Source organism: Dasypus novemcinctus, chromosome 18 (genome assembly GCF_030445035.2).
Source record: "Dasypus novemcinctus isolate mDasNov1 chromosome 18, mDasNov1.1.hap2, whole genome shotgun sequence".
NCBI classification, from domain to species: Eukaryota; Metazoa; Chordata; class Mammalia; order Cingulata; family Dasypodidae; genus Dasypus; species Dasypus novemcinctus.
In genome coordinates, this window is record NC_080690.1 from 57,231,029 (window position 1) to 57,250,420 (window position 19,392).

The following is a 19,392-nucleotide window of genomic DNA, read 5'->3' on the forward strand; positions in this document are numbered from 1 at the left end:
ACAACAAACAGCAAGCAAAACAAATGAAAAAACCAACTCAAGGAAGCCAGTGTGGCTTAATGGTTGAGCATCGGCTTTCTGCATGCAAGATCCCAGGTTCAATCCTTGGCTCCAGGTACCTCAAAAATTATTTTTTTCACTTATTTCCATGTGGATATCCAGATAACAGCAAATTTATTGAGAAGACTGTTCTTTCCTTACTGCTCTGGTATGTCACCTTTGCCATGAAACACCCTTGTATTTATGAATCTATTTTCATTATTCTTTTGGTCTCTCTTTTGCCAGTAGCAAACTAATAAGTGTTGATATCTGGTAAAGTAAGACCTTGCACTTTTTTCCTTCTTCAAAATTATGTTTTTTTAATTTATTTTATTTATTTCTCCCCACCCCCTTTGTTGTTTTTCACTGCTGTGTCTGTTCATTGTTTCTTTAGAAGGCACCAGAGCCAAACCTGAGTCCTCTAAAATGAGAGGGAAGTGCCTAATTTCTTGACCCACCTCTGCACGCTGCTTTTTGTTGAGTCTCTCATTATGTTTTTCCTCTCTGTGTCTCTTGCTGCGTCATCTTGTGTCAGCTCACAATGCCTGCCCATTGCATCAGCTCGCTGTCTTCTGTAGGAGCACTGGGAACCTCTTCTTACTGCTTTGTTGCATCTCTCATTATGCTTTTTCTTGTTGTGTCTCTTGTTGTGTCAGGTTGCCATGCCTGCCTGTCATGCTAGCTCACTGTCTTCTTTAGGAGGCACCAGGATCTGAACCTGTGACCTTCCATGTGGTAGACTGGAGCCCAGTCACCTGAGCCACAATCAACTTGCTTTCTTTTTATCATTGTGTTATCTTTTTATATAACATGGTAATTAAACCCTTATTAGATATGTGGTTTTCTGAAAATGTTCTCCCATTGAATAGGCTGCTTTTTCACCTTAACATTCATTTGAAGTACAAAAGTGTTTATTTTGAGGAGGTCCCATTTGTCTATTTTTTTTTTTTTTTTTTTTTTTGTGCTTTGGGTTTAAAGTTTCAGAAGCCACCATCTATCACAAGATCTTGAAGATGTTTTCCTACATTTTCTTCTAGGAATTTCATGGTTCTAGCTTTCATATTTAGGTCCTTGATCCATCTTGAATTAATTTTTATGTATGATACGAGTTAGGGGTCCTCACTTTTTCTTTTAGATATGGATATCCAGTTTTCCCAGCACCATTTGTTGAATAAACTGTTTTGACCCAACTGATTGGGTTTGACAGTCTTGTCAAAAATCACTTGACCATTGAAATGTGAGGGTCTGTTTCTGAGCTTTCAATTTGAATACATTCTGCAATCTGTCTTCATGCCAGTACCATGCTGATTTTATCACTGTAGCCATGCAGCATGCTTTAAAGTTAGGAAGTGAGAGACCTTCTTCATTCTTCTATTTTAGGATATTTTGGGCAATTTAGATCCTTTACCCTTCCAGATAAATTTGATAGTTGGCTTTTCAATTTTGGAATTGCATTGAATCTGTGTGATATTAGGCTAATGTGTCAACTCATCCAGGTAATGGTGCCCAGTTGTTTGGTCAAGCAAGCACTTGGGTAATTGTAATGCAAGAGCATTTCATGGACTTTAGTCATCAGTGAGTTGATTGCATAGATGACTGATTACATGTACAATCAGCTGAGGAGATTGCCATCAGCAGTGAGTTATGTCCCATCCAGTCAGTTGAAGACCTTAAAAGGAGAAGTGATTTCAGTATGCAGAGAGAGAATTTCCATCTCTACTTCAGAAAGCCAGCAACTCCTGAGGAACTCATCAAGGACCTTCATCAGTGTCCCTGGCTTGCAGCCTGCCCTGTGGAATTTGGACTTGTGCATCCCCATGGTCACATGAGACAATTTTATAAATCTTATACCATTTATAGATATCTATTGTCAGTCTATTTTCCTAGAGAAACCTGAATAATACCATAAATCAGTTTAGGTAGAATTGACATCTAACAATATTTAGTCTTGTAGTTCATGAACACATATCCTTCCATTTCTTTAGGTCTTCTTTGGTGTCTTTTAGCAATGTTTTATAGTTTTCTGAATACAGGTCCTTTTATGTACTTGGTTACATTTATTATAAAATAGTTGATGCGTTTAGTAGCTATTGTAAATGGAATTGGTTCCCCTGACTTCCTCCTTAGATTGTTCATTCTTAGTGTATAGGAACGTTATGATTTTTTGTGTATTAATCTTTTATTGTACCACTTGGCAGAAGTTGTCTTTTAGTTCTAGTAGCTTTGCTGTGGATTTTTTCTATTTTCTAGGTGTAGGGTCATATCATTAGTGAGCAGAGAAAGTATTACTTTTTTCTTTTCTGTTTGGGTGTGTTTCCTTTCTTTTTCCTGCCTGATTGCTATAGCTAGAACATCTAGCACAATATTGAATAACAGTGGAGACAATGGGCATCCTTGTCTTGTTCCCAATCTCAGCAGGAAAGCTTTCAGTCTTTTACTCTTGAGTACATTATTAGTTGTGGGTCTTTCATATAGCACGTTATCATGTTGAGAAAGTTTACTTCATTCCTATGTTTTGAAGTGTTTTTTTTTTAAATCAAGAAAGGATGCTGTATTTTGTAAATGCATTTTCTACATCAATTGATATGATCATGTGCATTTTTTCTTCTTCAATTTAATGTGTTGTATTACAACTGACTAGTTTTCTACTATTGAACCACCCTTGCATACCTGGAATAAAAACCACTTGATTGTGGTGTATAATTCTTTTAATATGCTTTTGGATTTAGTTGTAAGAATTTTGGAATTTTGCATGAGTAATTTTTTTTTTTTAAGATTTATTTTTATTTATTTCTCCCCCCCGCCACTTCCCCCCCCCCATTTGTCTGCTCTCTGTGTCCATTCACTGTGTGTTCTTCTGTGTCTGCTTGCATTCTTGTCAGGTGGCACCTGAAGTCTGTGTCTGTTTGTTGCATCATCTTGCTGCATCAGCCCTCCACGTATGTGGCACCACTCCTGGGCAGGCTGCACTTTTTTTGCGCAGGGTGACTCTCCTTACAGGGCACACTCCTTGCGCATGGGGCACCCCTGCATGGCACAACAGTCCTTGCACGTGGCAGCACTGCGCGTAGGCTGGCTCACTACACAGGCCAGGGGGCCCTGGGTACCAAACTCTGGACCTCTTAAATAGTAGGGGGACGCTCTATCAGTTGAACCACATCCACTTCCCTGCATGAGTAATTTTGCATCTATATTCATTAGAGTGATTGTCTGTAATTTTTTCTTTTTTCTTTTTTCTTTTTTTTCTTTTTCTTTTTGTAGTCTGTGGCTTTATTATTAGGGTGATTTTGGCTTCATAGTATGAGTTTGGTAGCATTCCCTTCTGTTCATTTTTTTTGGAAGAATTTGAACAAGATTGCTATTAGATGTTTGAATGATTGGTATTATTCACTTGTGAAGCCATCTTGTCCTGAACTTTTCATTTTAGGGAGATTTTTAATTACTGTTTCAATTTCTCTACTTTTGATTGGTTTATTGTGGATTCTGTTTCCTCTAAGATCAGTATGGGTTGTTCATGTGTTTTTAGAAAATTTTCCATTTCGTTTCCATTGTTTGTTGGTGTGCAGTTGTTCAAAGTATCCTCTTATGATCTCTTATTTCTGTGGAGTCAGTGGTAATGTTCCCCCCCTTTCCGATTTATATTTATTTGCATCTTCTCTCTTTTTTTCTTTGTTAGTCTAGCTAAATCTTTTCAATTTTATTTCTTAAAGAAATTTTGGTTCTGTGATTCTGTTTTTTCTTTTCTTCGCCATTTCACTTATTTCTGCTATAGTCTTTCTGTCAGCTTGCTTTAGAATTAGTTTGCTATTCTTTTTCTAGTTCCTCCAGAAGTATAGTTAAGTCTTCAATTTTAGCTTTTTCTTCTTTTAAATGTAAACATTGAGGGCTGTAAATTTCCCTCTCAGCCCTGCCTCCACTGTGTCCCATAGGTATGATATGTTGTGTTATCATTTTCACTCATCCCAAGTTATTTACTGATTTCTCTTGCAATGTCTTTGACCCACTGATTTAAAATCAAGTGTTTTTTTATCTTCATATATTTGTGAATTTTTTCTTTTTCCACCTGTTATTGATTTCCAGCTTCATTCCATTATGGTAAAAAAAAAAAAAGTGCTTTGTATAATTTCAGTCTTTTAAAGTTTATTGAGATCTGACTTGTGACCCAAGTACATGGCGTATTCCAGCGAAAATCCATGAGCATTTGACAAGAATGTATATCTTGCTGTTTCTGTGGTGTAATACTCCATAGATGTCTATTAGGTCAAGTTCATATATCATATTATTCAAGCTCTCTGTTTCCTCATTTAGCCTCTGTCCAGATGTTCTATCCAGTCATGATAGTGGTATATTGAAGTCTCCAACTATTATTATACAGATTTCTATTTCTCTCTTCAGTTTTGCCAGTGTTCCTCATGTATTTTGAGACACATAAGTTAGGTGCATACATTTTTATTACTGTTATTTCTTCTTGATGAATTGCCCCTTTTATTAATAAATAATGACCATCTTCCTCTCTTGTAACAGTTTTGCATTTAAAATTTATCATGCCCGATATTAGTATTGCTGATTACTGTTTGCGTGGAATATTTTTTTCCTACCTTTCACTTTCAGCCTGATCATGTCCTTGTGTATAAATTAGTCACTTGTAGACAGCACATAGATAGCTCATATTTTATCTCTGGCACTTGATATTCAGGATAGTAAATGTCTCAGAGTAGGTCTAGTCAGATTTATTCTGTTTAGGGTATGTTGTCCTTCCAGGATATTGATACTTATATCTTTCACAGTGCTGGGAAATTTTTTGTCTTTGCTTCCTCAGATATTCTTTCTGCCTCTTTCCTATTCTTTTCTCCTTCTTGGACAGCTATAACACCTATGTTTGTGCATTTCGCACTGTCTTTCAGTTCCCTTAGAACCTATTCAATATTTTCCATTCTTTCCTCTTTTCTATTCCCCTGTCTTTGCCAGTTCAAATGCTGTCTTCTTCTCTTTTTTTTTAAGATTTATTCTGTATTTATTTCTCTCCTTTTCCCCACCACCCCAGTTGTCTGCTCTCTCTCCAGTCGCTGTGTATTCTTCTGTGTCTGCTTGTGTTCTTGTCAGCGGCACCCAGAATCTGTGTCTCTTTTGGTTGTGTCATCTTGCTGCATCAGCTCTCCATGTGTGTGGCACCATTCCTGGGCAGGCTGCAATTTTTTTTGCGCTGGGCGGCTCTCCTTATGGGGCGCACTCCTTATGCATGGGGCTCCCCTATGCAGGGGACACCCCTGTGTGGCACGGCACTCCTTGCACGCATCAGCACTGCGCATGGGCCAGCTCATCACACAGGTCAGGAGGCCCTGGGTTTGAACCTTGGACCTCCCATGTGATAGGTGGATGCCTTATTTGTTGAGCCAAATCCACTTCCCAAATGCTGTCTTCTAACTCACTTATTCTGTCCTCTGCCAGAACATGTCTGCTCTTATATAATTCTAATGTATTTTTACTCTCATAGGTTTTCTTTTATTCCCATAAGCTGTTTTGTTTTTGTTTTTTTTTTTGCAGGCTTTCAAATTGTTCTCTATGCTCACCCAGTGTTGTCTTCTTTTTCTTTTTAATAAATAAATTCAGGTGCCTACAGGTACAAAAATTTGTAAAGCTGCTATATTATATAGGTATGTAGATAAGCCTTGCCCTCAGACGAGCTTAGAATCTAGGCAAATAGTCACAGTTACAACAATATTGCTTTAAGTAATCAGGTTCTTTAAAATATTCACATCCTTTGAATTCTTCTCTTGTTAAATATGCAAGGAATCCTTTCAACAGGAAAGCCAAACAGTGAGAAAAAGACTTTTTCATAGAATCAGGTAACCTTGCTTTTGCTTATGATTATCTTTCTGTTGCCCTTGCTTACTCTTATAGCTTTCTGAGCATCATTTCCTAACTGAACCTTTGTTTAGAGCAAGGATTCTTAACAAGGGGTCTGTGAGCTTGAATTAAAATTCAAAAAAATCATTATTCTTGTGGGAATGTGTTAGTGCAATATTTTTATTAAATAATATACAGTATAGTGTGGACTTAGTAAGGAGTGCATGGTTTTAACCTGACTGGCGAAGGGATTTGTGGAACAAAAAAGGTTAAGAACCCCTGGTTTAAGCCAACCCATTTTATGGTATTTGTTTTAGCAGCTAGGAAAGTGGAACAATGGTTTTCTTTCAAATTCCTTTTTACCTGTAAGTTACTAATGTTCTCACTTTTATTCTGATTTTAGTTATTTGCGTTCTATTTTGTCAGTCTTTCTAGAGATTTGTCAATTTTATTGATCTTTTCCAAGAACTAATGTTTGGTTTTGTGATTCCATTGTTTTTTTGTTTTCTGGAGGTATTTCCTTTTTCTGTGCTCTAACCTTTATTACTCATTTCTTTCTCCTCACTTGGGTTTGGTTTGCTTTTCTTTTTATAGTGTCCCAAGATGTAAAGTTAGGTTATTGATTTTTTGTTGTTTTTTAATGCAGACATTTGCAGCTATACATTTCCTTCTGATCACTGCCTTTTCTGCATCCCATAAATTTTCATATGTTGTTTTATTTTCTTTTATTTCTCTGTGTTTTCTAATTTTCCTTGAGATTTCTTCCTTGACTCATTAGTTTTATAAGAGTGTGTTTAGGTTTGTAGTTGTTGGAGATGTGAGCATCACTTTTTGGTAGAAGCGTGGGTGGCCATGACCTTTGGGCTGGGATGAACCGCGCTCCTTTTAGAGGCAGGGGAGCCAAGTGGGAGCTATGACCAGTACAGTAGTAGCAGTTGGACAGACCATTGCTGCTGCAGGACTTGCAGGCCATTATGTTTTGCAAGCCATGAAGCAGATGGAGCCTCAAGTAAAACAAGTTTTTCAAAGTCTCCCAAAATCTCCTTACTGCCAATAAAGGAAAAATAAGAGCTGCTCATCAATGAATTATGCTCTTAAATTCCCCAAACAAGGGAGGATCTCCTTATTTAGCAGCCAAAGTGAATGAAACTAAAGATTTACTAGAAGGTCAAGCTAAGAAATGAAGTAAATGTGTGATGAATTTTAAGTTCATATAAATTTATGTATATGATTACCAACTTTTTGTAATAAAATGCCTCAAAGCTGTAAAAAAACAAAAAGTCTGTTTAATTTCCATATATATATATGAACTTCCAGTTCTCCTTCTGTTACTGATTACTAGTTTTGTTACACTGTGGTTGGAGGATATAATTTCAGTCTTTTAAAATTTATTGAGACTTGTTTTGTGAGATCTTGTATGGTCTCTCCTGGGGAATGATCCCTCTTCCCTTGGGAAGAATGAATATTCTACCTTTAGTGGATGAAGTGTTTTATATATATTTAGGTCTGCTTGGTTTATTTTGTTGTTCCTTTATCCTCTATTTCCTTGTTAATCTTGTGTCTAGATATTATGTCCATTATTTGATATATTGGTAATGAGTATATTGAATCTCCAATTATTATTGTAGAACTGTCTATTACTCATGCTGTGTTTGCTTAATCTATTTTGGATGCTCTGTGTTTGATCCCATTTAATTAAAATTGTTATATATTCATGATGAGTTGCCCCTTTTAGCAATATGGAATGTCTTTCTTTGTTGTAGCAGGGTAACTTACAGTATATTTTGTATGATTTTAGTATAGCCTCACCAGCTCACTTTTGGTTACTATTTGCATGGAATATTTTTCTGTGACCTTTCAGTTTCAACCTGTTTTTGTCTTTGGATTTGAAAAATGTCTTGTAAACAGCTTATAGTTGAGTGATGCTTTTTTAAAATCCAATCTGCCATTCTCTGCATTTCGTTTGGATACTTTAAGCTATTTACATTTAAAGTAGCAAGTGGAAAGGTAAGACTTTCTTCACCCATTTTGCCATTTCCTTTTTTTTTTATTTTTATTTTTTTAAGTTTTTTATATGTAAGTGTTTTTTTTAATTGATTTTGTAAAAATATTACATTAAAAATATATATATATGAGGTCCCATTCAACCCCACCACCCCCACCCCACCACTCCCCCTCCAGCAACATTCATTCCCATCATCATGACACATTCATTGCATTTGGTAAGTATATCTCTGGGCATCTCTGCACCTCATGGTCAGTGGTCCACATCATGGCCCATACTCTCCCCCATTCCATCCCGTGGGCCCTGGGAGGATTTGCAATGTCTGGTGATTGCCCCTGAAGCACGATCCAGGGCAACTACAAGTCCCGAAGGCGCCTCCACATCGCATCTCTTCCTGCCATTCCCCATACCCATCAGCCACCATGTCCACTTTTCCCACTCCAATGCCACCTTTTCTCTGTGGACCTTGGATTGGTTGTGTCCATTGCACCTCTATGTCAAGAGGAGGCCCAGATTCCACATGGATACTGGATGCAATCCTCCTGCTTTCAGTTGTAGGCACTCTAGGCTCCATGGTGTGGTGGTTGTCCTTCTTCAACTCCATCTTAGCTGAGTGAGGTGAATCCAATAAATCAGATTGTAGGAGCTGGAGTCTGTTGAGGCTCAGGGCCTGGCTATCATATTGTCAGTCCAGAGATTCAAATCCCCTAAATATATCTTAAACCCCAACACCAACTACAATTCCAGTAAAGTACCATGAAAGTCTTATGAAAAGAGATCCCGTCTGAGTCCAGTTTCGTCATGCAGAAACACCAGCTCCAAAGAAGGGCCATCTGACATGGCAGTGAACCCCATCTGCCATGACCATAGAACCTGTGGGTCTCTTTAGCCCTCCAAGGAACCAATACCTGGGGATTGTATCTACTTTATCTGTCTCTTAGACTCTGCTCAGTTGTGCATAAGGGCAATCTTTCTGACAGCCTCCAGACTCTTTTTTAGAGACTCGTAGCCATATAAACTCATTTCTCCTTTCCTTTTCCCCCTTACATTAGGTCAAACAGCATTTTAAAGTTATGTTATTATATGTAGACAGGGATATTCTGCTGCTCCGCATCGCACCTTCAATTCAAGGTCATTTTCCAGTTGCATCATCAGTTGGTAGTTGATAGTGATCCTTCAGTGCCAGGGAGGCTCATCCCCAGGTGTCATGTCCCACGCTGGGGGGAAGGCATTGCATTTACATGCTGAGTTTGACTTCGAGACTGGCCACATTTGAGTAACATGAAGGCTGTCAGGAGGAAATTCCCAAGTACAGTGCTGCTCTAGGCCTTGTTCTTATTTCAGGCATATAGGCTCACAAGCATAGTCATTAGTATCAGGGGCTCACTGTTGGACCCTCATTCCTTCCCGGTCCTTGCCGCTGCACCTGGGGGACTGCCGCTGCTCCCCCAGGGACCACGACAGAGCACCCCTGGCCAGGAACCCAGTACCCCCCCCCAGCTGTAGTTTTTAATTGTTTCCACTATGAGTATATCCAAACATTACCATGCACCCTGGACATATGCCCTGTATAGCTCCCTGTCAGCCATATATCACCTGTCAATAGTATCCTATACCAGTATTCCTCCGCTGCCATTGTTGAACCACTCTGTGATCCAGAACTTCCTGAAAATTGAAGCCCAATATAATGTCAGGATCCCTTACTAGCAAAATGGCATATAGCGATGGGTTTAAGGGTTAGATATAGGATACGTGTTGACTTGGAAAAATTCTACATGCTATCTTTTTTTTTCCCTAATTATTGAACTTCTCTTCACAAGAGCCCTAGACCACAGCAATTCATATCTACAATATACAGCACTCCCACACATCCACCACAAAACCTTTTCCCTTCCACAGTGATACTCTTACAACCTATTCACATCATATTTACTTAAAGTGATGTACAGAGTCTGAGACAATAGCTTTCAAACAAGGTGACATCTGTGCTTACATTGTGGTGCATACTTTAGGATATACAGTTTTCTAAATTGTTAGTTATCCTGTGTTTTACATTATGGTTTACATTATCAGTCTGTCGTCCCCTATATGGTTATGGTGTAATATTACATGTTTTATATCCATCCTTGTGTACTCTCGCGAAACTCCTCTCTTACCCCAGATTTACCTTGGTTCCACACATTGAACATCCATTTTCCCATCCCCTTGGTGCCCACAGTGACAGCCAACCTCCGTTTCCCGAGGAGCCACGTCCAGAGATACTTGCAACAGTGTTCAGGGCCTAACTTGCTCAACTGCCCCAATGCCCTGGGAGCCACCCTTTCCCTCGAGAGATACAGTTCCCTCTATTTGATGGCATTAGTCTTCCCCAGGATGTGGGTCCACCCCCACTCTCATACTTGGGTCTCTACCCAATGGTACCACCCACTCTGGCAAAATGAGCATTCAGACATTCCTCAGGAGCCCATCCCGCATCAGACCATCCTCTCCGAGCATCCTAAACAGGTAACCCTCTTAATTATATTTTGATACGATTTTCTCAGCATTTTACTCTCAACCAACACCTGACACTCTCCTATATTCGTATGCTACCCCTCCCTCCCCCCACTTTTTGGGCAATATTACCCATCCGCCCGTCCCCACCCCCCTCAAACCCGCAAAGCCCCACCCAAAGACAACCCCTTGCCCCCATTTTATCTCTTCTTTGTGTTCATACTTACTGCCAGCTCATCATAAATTCCACCCCTGCAGACGTCGGCTCACATCCTTCCCCCATTCCCCGATTTCCTGTAAGCCTATCGTTCAGTCTCTTGCTCTCTGAGGCAGCTTGCTTATTTCATATCATTGAGGTCATGTAGTATTTGTCCTTCAATGCCTGGGTTGCTTCACTCAACATAAGGTTCTCAAGACTCATCCATGTTATCACGTGTGTTTGTAGTGTATTTGTTCTTACAGCCGAGTAGTATTCCATTGTGTGTATATACCACATTTTATTGATCCACTCATCTGTTGATGGGCATTTGGGTTGATTCCAACTTTTGGCGATAGTGAACAATGCTGCTATGAACATTGGTGTACATATATCAGTTTGTGTCCTTGTTTTCAGTTCTGCTGGGTATATACCCAGCAGTGGTATTGCTGGGTCATATGGCAAATCTATGGCTAGTTTTTTGAGAAACCGCCAAACTGTCCTCCAGAATGGTTGGATCCTTCTGCATTCCCACCAACAGTGGATGAGTGTTCCCCTTTCTTCACATCCTCTCCGGCATTTGTATTCTTCTGTTTTTTTCATAGCTGACAATCTTATGGGAGTAAGATGATATCTCATTGTAGTTTTGATTTGCATTTCCCTGATAGCTAGAGATATGGAGCATTTTTTCATGTGCTTTTTAGTCATTTGTATTTCTTCTTTGGAGAAGTGTCTGTTTAAATCTTTTTCCCATTTTTTAAATGGGTTGTTTATCTTTTTATTTTCAAGATATATGAGTTCTTTATATATGCAAGTTATAAGTTTCTTATCAGATATATGGTTGCCAAATATTTTCTCCCACTGTGTGGGCTCCCTTTTTACTTTCTTGACAAACTCCTTTGAGGTGCAGAAGGCTTTAATTTTGAGGAAGTCCCATTTATCTATGAGTTCTTTTGTTGCTCGTGCTTTTGGTGTGATATTCATGAATCCATTTCTTATTACAAGATCCTGCAGATGCTTCCCTACACTGCTTTCCAAGGTTTTTATGGTCTTGGCTCTTATATTTAGGTCTTTGATCCATCTTGAGTTGATCTTTGTATAAGGTGTGAGATGGTAGTCCTCTTTCATTCTTCTACATATGGCTATCCAGTTCTCCAGACACCATTTGTTGAATAGGCCACTCTCTTCTAGTTGAGAGGGTTTGGTGGCTTTATTGAATATTATATGGCTATATATGTGAGGTTCTATATCAGAGTTTTCAATTCGATTCCATTGGTCTGTGTGTCTCTCCTTATGCCAATACCATGCTGTTTTCACTACTGTAGCTTTGTAGTATGTTTTGAAGTCAGGTAGTGTGATTCCTCCAATTTCGTTTTTCTTTTTCAGTATGTCTTTGGCTATTCGGGGTCTCTTTCCTTTCCAAATAAATTTCATAGTTAGTTTTTCTAGTTCCTTAAAGAAGGCTGTGTTGATTTTTATTGGGATTGCATTGAATGTATAGATCAGTTTTGGTAGGATAGACATCTTAATATTCAGTCTTCCTATCCATGAACAAGGAATATTCTTCCATTTATTTAGGTCTTCTTTGATTTCCTTGAACAGTCTTGTATAGTTCTCGGTGTATAAGTTTTTTACCTCTTTAGTTAAATTTATTCCTAAGTGTTTGATTTTTTTATTTACTATTGTGAATGGTACTTGTTTATTGATTTCCTCCTGATCTTGCTCATTATTGGTGTACAGAAATGCTACTGATTTTTGCGCATTGATCTTATAACCTGCGACTTTACTAAACTCATTTATGACTTCTAGAAGCTTTGTTGTAGATCTCTCAGGGTTTTCTATATATAGGATCATGTCATCTGCAAATAATGAAATTTTGACTTCTTCCTTTCCAATCTGAATGCCTTTTATATCTGGTTCTTGCCTCAGTGCTCGAGCAAGTACTTCTAAGACAATGTTAAATAGGAGCGGAGACAATGGGCATCCTTGTCTTGTCCCTGAGTTTAGAGGGAAAGATTTTAGGATTTCTCCATTGTAAACAATGTTGGCTTTAGGCTTTTCATATATACTCTTTATCATGTTCAAAAAATCTCCTTGTATTCCGATCTTTTGGAGTGTTTTTATCAAGAAAGGGTGCTGTATTTTGTCAAATGCTTTTTCTGCATCTATAGATATAATCATGTGATTTTTTTCCTTCAGTCTGTTTATATGGTGTATTACGTTGATTGATTTTCTTATGTTGAACCATCCTTGCATACCTGGAATAAACCCCACTTGGTCGTGGTGTATAATTCGTTTAATGTGTTGTTGAATACGATTAGCAAGTATTTTGTTAAGTATTTTTGCGTCTAGGTTCATTAGAGAAATTGGTCTGTAATTTTCCTTTCTTGTGGTGTCTTTGTTTGGCTTTGGTACTAGGGTAATGTTGGCATCATAGAAGGAGTTGGGTACTGTTCTTTCCGTTTCGATGTTTTGGAATAGTTTCAGCAGGATTGGTGTCAGTTCTTTCCGGAATGTTTTGTAGAATTCACCTGTGAAGCCGTCTGGTCCTGGGCTCTTCTTAGTTGGGAGATTTTTAATGACTGATTCTATCTCTCTGCTTGTGATTGGTTTGTTAAGATCATCAATTTCTTCTTTCGTCAATATGGGTTGCTTATGTGTTTCTAGGAATTTGTCCATTTCCTCTAAATTGTCATTTTTGTTGGAATATAGTTTTTCAAAGTATCCTGTTATGATAGTCTTTATTTCTGTGGGGTCAGTGGTGATATCGCCTTTCTCATTTCTTATTTTGTGTATTTGCATCTTCTCTCTTTTTTTCTTTGTTAGTCTCGCTAAAGGTTTGTCAATTTTGTTGATCTTCTCAAAAAACCAGCTCTTGGTCTTGTTTATCTTTTCAAGTGCTTTCTTATTTTCTATTTCATTTAGTTCTGCTCTTATCTTTGTTATTTCCTTCCTTCTTCTTCCTGTTGGGTTACTTTGTTGTTGTTTTTCTAATTCCTTCAAATATGCAGTTCTTTAATTTTTGCTCTTTCTTCTTTTTTGATATATGAATTTATGACTATAAATTTCCCTCTCAGTACTGCTTTTGCTGCATCCCATAAATTTTGGTATGTTGTGTTATCATTATCATTTGTTTCAAGGTAGTCATTGATTTCTTTTGAGATTTCCTCTTTGACCCACTGTTTTTCTAAGAGTGTGCTGTTTAATTTCCAAATCGTGGTGTTAAACCTGGGCCTCTGTCCCTTGCAAATTTCCAGCTTGACTCCACTGTGGTCAGAGATATTGTTTTGTATGATTTCAATCATTCTGAATTCATTAAGCGTTTCTTTGTGGCCTAGCATATGGTCTATCTTGGAGAATGATCCATGTGCACTTGAGAAAAATGTATATCCTGCTGTGTTTGGGTGTAATGATCTATATATGTCTATTAGATCCAGCTCCTCTAATATACTGTTCAAATGTTTTGTTTCTTTAGTGATTCTCTTTTGAGATGTTCTGTCCAAGGTAGATAGTGGTGTATTAAAATCCCCCACTATAATTTTAGATGCATCTATTGTCTCACTTAGTTTTTCCAGCGTTTGCCTCACGTATTTAGAGGCACCCTTGTTAGGAGCATAAATATTTATGATTGTTCGATCTTCTTGACAGATTTTCCCTTTCACTAAAATGTAGTATCCTTCTTTGTCTCTCACAATTGTTTCACATTTAAAGTCTATTTTGGCTGATATTAATATAGCTACTCCTGCCTTTTTTTGGTTATTGTTTGCTTGTATGATTGTTTTCCAGCCATTCACTTTCAATCTCCATGCGTCTCTGGGTCTAAGATGTGTCTCTTGTAGACAGCATACGGATGGGTCATAATTCCTTATCCAATGTCCCAGTCTGAATCTTTTGATAGGTGAGTTTAATCCGTTGACATTCAGTGTTATTACTTTCAAGGAATTATTTGTGTTAGCCATATTTTGATTGAATTTGTGTTTGTCATATTTTGTTTGTATTTTTTTTCCTTCTATTTTTGTCTTTTTTTGTTGCTCTTACACTCTCCTCCAACTCTGCCTGTCCTGTTTTTTCCTTTCTTCCTGCAGAAGTCCCTTTAGAATTTCTTGAAGGGGAGGTTTCTTGTTGGTATACTCTTTCAGTTTCTGTTTATCTGTGAATATTTTGAACTCTCCATCATGTTTGAATGCTAGTTTAGCTGGATAGAGTATTCTTGGTTGGAAATTTTTTTCCTTTAGTACCTTGACTATATCATACCACTGCCTCCTTGCCTCCATGGTTTCAGATGAGAAATCAGCACTTAATCTTATGGAGCTTCCCTTGTATGTGATGGTTTTCTTTTCTCTTGCTACTTTTAGGATTTTCTCTTTGTGTTGAGCATTGGATAATTTGACGAGTATATGTCTTGGGGTGGGCCTGTTGGGGTTTATGACCAGTGGAGTGCACTCTGCTTCTTGCATATGTACGTCTGTCTCTTTCAGTAGATTTGGGAAGTTTTCAGCCATTGTTTCCTGCAACACTCCTTCTGACCCCTTTCCCTTCTCTTCTCCTTCTGGAATACCTATAATACGTATATTTGAGCGTTTTGCATTGTCATTCAGGTCCCTAAATCCTAGCTGGATTTTTTCTATCTTTTTATCGTCCCCTTCTACTATCTGTTTGATTTCTGATGTACTGTCTTCCACATCACTAATTCTCTGCTCTGCCTCTTCTAGTCTGCTGATATTTGCTGCAAGTGTATTTTTGATTTCTTGAACTGTGGTGTTCATTCCCATCATATCTGTTATCTTTTTGCGTATGTCTGCAATTTCCCCTCCAAGTGTTGTCTTCATGTTGTTAACCTCTTTCATTACTTCGTCAAATTTGTCGGTGATAAATGTTCTTAGATCTTTCATTGCTTGTGCAAAGTTCTGCTCCCCTTCCTGATTTTTGGTTTGTTGATTGGATTCAGCCATGTTTTCCTGATTACTAGTTTGGTTTGTAGATTTTTGTTGCTGTCTGGTCATCATATTATCTTGACGGGTTTAATCAGTTCCTTAGCTTCTTTGTCTATTCTTGGAGATTAATTAGCTGTTGTTTTGGCGTAAGTGTTATATCTTCTCTTTGTCTCTTTGTTCTTCTTATTCTAATTTCTTGTTGCTGGTTAAGTTCACTTTAAAGGAAAGTATTAGTGCCGGGGAAAGGCAATTGTGTAATCAAGGAAAAAGTGTAAAGTAGTATTGGTGATATATGTTAACAAAGCAAGAATATGAGATCTGGGAGGATGGAGGTTAGATTCATGTAAATTGTGTAGAGTTATAGCAGTGGGTAGAGTACCTATTATGAGGTAGATGACTGAATATGGGAGGAATATGGTATGAGCTAAAAAGCTATTGTTTTCATGAGAGAGGGAAAGAGAAAAGAAAGGTAATAGTTTCAAGAGTGGATAACAGACAGAAAACAAAACAAAGGTATTAGAAATTAAGAGTTAGACACTTTGTGGATCAAAGAAAGGGAGGTGGGAGGTGGAATATAGGAGAGACAGTAGATGATGGTGGATATCAAGATGTAGGGGAAAGGGGATAGTTTAGGTAGCCTAAATCAGTTCACAGAGAAATGAGGCAGTGGAGGATGAGAAAACCCAGCAAATGTGAGGTGTTTCCTGCCTCACCTATTGTATAATTGAGTTAAAATAAAATAAGTAGAAAATGAAGGACAAGAGGGAGAGAGAAAACAGAAAAAGGAAAGAAAAAAAAAAAGAAAGAAGAAAAGAAGGAAGAAAGAAAAAGGGGGTGGGCAAAGGGTGGGGAACAGGTAGGGGAAAGAAAAAAACAGATATACACGACCCACAATTGCTACACCAACTACAGCCACAACAGGAAAAAAAACCCTAAATAACTGAATTAAAAAAAAGACTTTGTGGGATACTCTGGGAGAAAAGACTAGGGGATAATGCAATATTAGCAATCAGGACATTAAAAAAAGTAAAAAAAATAAGATAAAATGAAAATGAAAACAAAACAAAATGAAACGATAAAGAAAAAACGCAAACGTTGTAGGCCAGGGCATTCAGGTACCTCAGATGGACTTCAGGGCATGATGGATTCAGGGGTGAAAAGTCTGAGATCTTGAAGGCTCAAGAGGTGTGAGACTCTGGGGTGTGGGCCACCAGAGTTTAGGGGATTCAGACCCGGCAACCTCAAATCTGGTCAACAGGAAGCCTAGGAGCCCCTCAGTGTAACACAGCCCTCAGGGATCCCTGCAGCTGGGTACCAGCCCTATGGGGGAAGTCAGATCTGCAAACTCTATATTGTGTCTGAACCCTGCAATTCACTTACTCAATAGGGTTAATTTATGTGGGTATATCGTCAATTCAGCTTTTTGACAGCTCCCACCCTGTGTTGCCACAAAATGGCCACGTGAGGGCGCCTCTACACTGCAGCCAATTTAATGGCGCAGATCTGAAGCTGGGCCCGTGGGTTGGGTTCCAGTTGGAAACGCGGAAAACAGATTCCAAAACCGGAATTCCCAGGGTTCGCAAAATATTCCCCACTCAGCTTCCAGACGTGTTCCCCTCCCTCACCGCACCCTGTAACAACTTCCCAATTACGTCCCTTTATTGCCAACAATCTAATTCCGTTGCAGATCAGCAGCCGGATTTGTGGGGGCGGGGCTCCAGGCGGAAGCGCTATTATTTGTGTCCGCAATCAAAAATTCCCCCGCTTCACAACAAAACACCATCTGTCTCCCCAAATTGATCCGCAAAGGCGTCCCATCCCTTCAACCTCCCAACAGCCCGCCCAGGACTCACGAACTCCCCAGCACCGCAGAGCCACCAAAAAGCGGAGCCACCGCGCTGGTACCGCAGCTCCACCCACCCCCAAAAAGGGAGCAGCCCGTGTGCAGGTCTCACCTCCGGGCACTAGTTCCCAAGTTATATCTTATAAACCAATCTTCTCCGTTACCTTTCCACCAAATCAATGTCCAGACACTTCCTGCCCTGCAAAAATCCTGAAAAAGCCCGGCCCCGGAGAACCTCCAATGGCGCCCAGCCACCTCTTCCCAGGAGAGACCGCAAGGCAAGTTCACTCAGCCACCATCTTGCTCCTCCTCCTCCTTTTTTCTAAATAACATGTTTCCTTCACTTCTTCCATTACTGCCTTTTTTGTGTTTTTGTGTTTAGTTGATCTTTTAAATTAAGATTTTTGATCTTCTCATTTTCTTTTCTGTGGTCTTAAAAACTCTTTTCTTTGAGGTTCTCATGGATTTACATTTAATGTACTAAATCTAAAATAGTCCAGTTTAAATTAATACCAACCTAACTTCAATAGCATATAAAATCTCTGTTCATGTACCTCTCCTTAATCTCTTTTATGCTATCCTCACAATTAAATTTTTGTACTTTGTCCAGTAACAGAGTTTTTTAATTACTTTTTTTATATCACTATTTTTGTTTAAAAGCAGTTTTATTTACACACCATACGATCCATCCAAAGTGTACAATCATTGGCTCTCTGTATAATCACAGAGTTGTGCTTTCATCACCACAGTCAATTTTAGAGCATTTCCATTGTCCCAAAGACAAAACCCCATGTTCCTTATAACCCCCCTGTTACTGACACTTAGCATTTGTGTGGTACCTCTTTTATAATAAACGAAAGAATATTAAAGTATTACTGTTGACTATGAGCCATACTTTGCATTTGGTGTATTTTTCCCATATACCACCCTATTATTAACACCTCATAATAGTCATATACATTTGTTCTAATTCTTGGAAGGATGTTTTTTATATTTGTACTGTTAAGCACATTCATTGTCTGCAGCACGTTGACTATATTTTACAGTCTCATGTTTCATCCTCTAGCTTTCCTTCTAGTGATATAAATGACTGTAAACCTCCTCTTTCAATCACAGTCACGTAATTCAGTGCTGTTAATTACATTCACAATGTGCTACCAATACCTCTATCCATTTGCAACCACTTACAATCAACCTTATTAAAAATTCCAGCACTAAATAGGATCAGTTCCCCATTCTCTACATTCAGTCTTATCTTCTCCTAACTTACATTTTAGATATTAATTCCTTGAGATTGTTCATTATATTCAGTTCATATTAGTGAGATAAACAATATTTGTCCTTCTGTGTCTGGTCTATTTCACTCAACATAATGTCTTCAAGGGTCATCTCCATTGTCACAGGCATCAGTTCATTTCTTCTTATAGCTGAATAATATTCCATTGTATGTATACATTGAATGTGAACTCCATTGTAAATGTGATCTTCAGAGTTCTTCTTAAGATGAGGTCAAGCTGAAACTGGGTGGGCCTTAATCTGTTATGAGGGCAGTTGTTATAAGCAGATTTAGGAGAAATCATGCCTGCTGACACTTTGATAATTGATTGGTAGCCTCCAGACTGTGAGCCAATAAATTCCTTTCTTAAGCCAACCAGTTGGAAGTTTGTTATAACAGCAAATGACTAACAAAGACAGTAGTATATTTGTTCAGTGTTACATCTAAACTGTTTTTGCAAAGGCTGTGGGTCACTGAAATCTCTATCCCATTTGTTTTATTCACCTAGTGTTATGATAGGGATTTCCCCTGAATCTATTCGATTTTTCCTGAAGAATTCTCCCGTCTTTTACATATAGGCATATTTCTAATATCAGTATTGAGGGATGACAAGAAGGACTGGAGGATTGGGGAGTCTCACCATTCAACATGTAAATTTTCACTTCAGCCTCCTAATTTTCTTCTGTTCTTAGAGCCTCTGTTATTCATTTTTTCCATGAAATATATTTTCCATATCCTAGTGTGGAGGAAAATTAACTA

At 38.4% G+C, this 19,392-nt stretch overlaps 1 protein-coding gene across 3 annotated transcripts in view; it reads left to right on the forward strand.

Moving 5' to 3' along the window:
* Positions 1-19,392, forward strand: part of LOC101417557 (zinc finger protein 568-like) — a 72,263-nt gene that overhangs the window by 38,598 nt on the left and 14,273 nt on the right. The window lies entirely within an intron of this gene.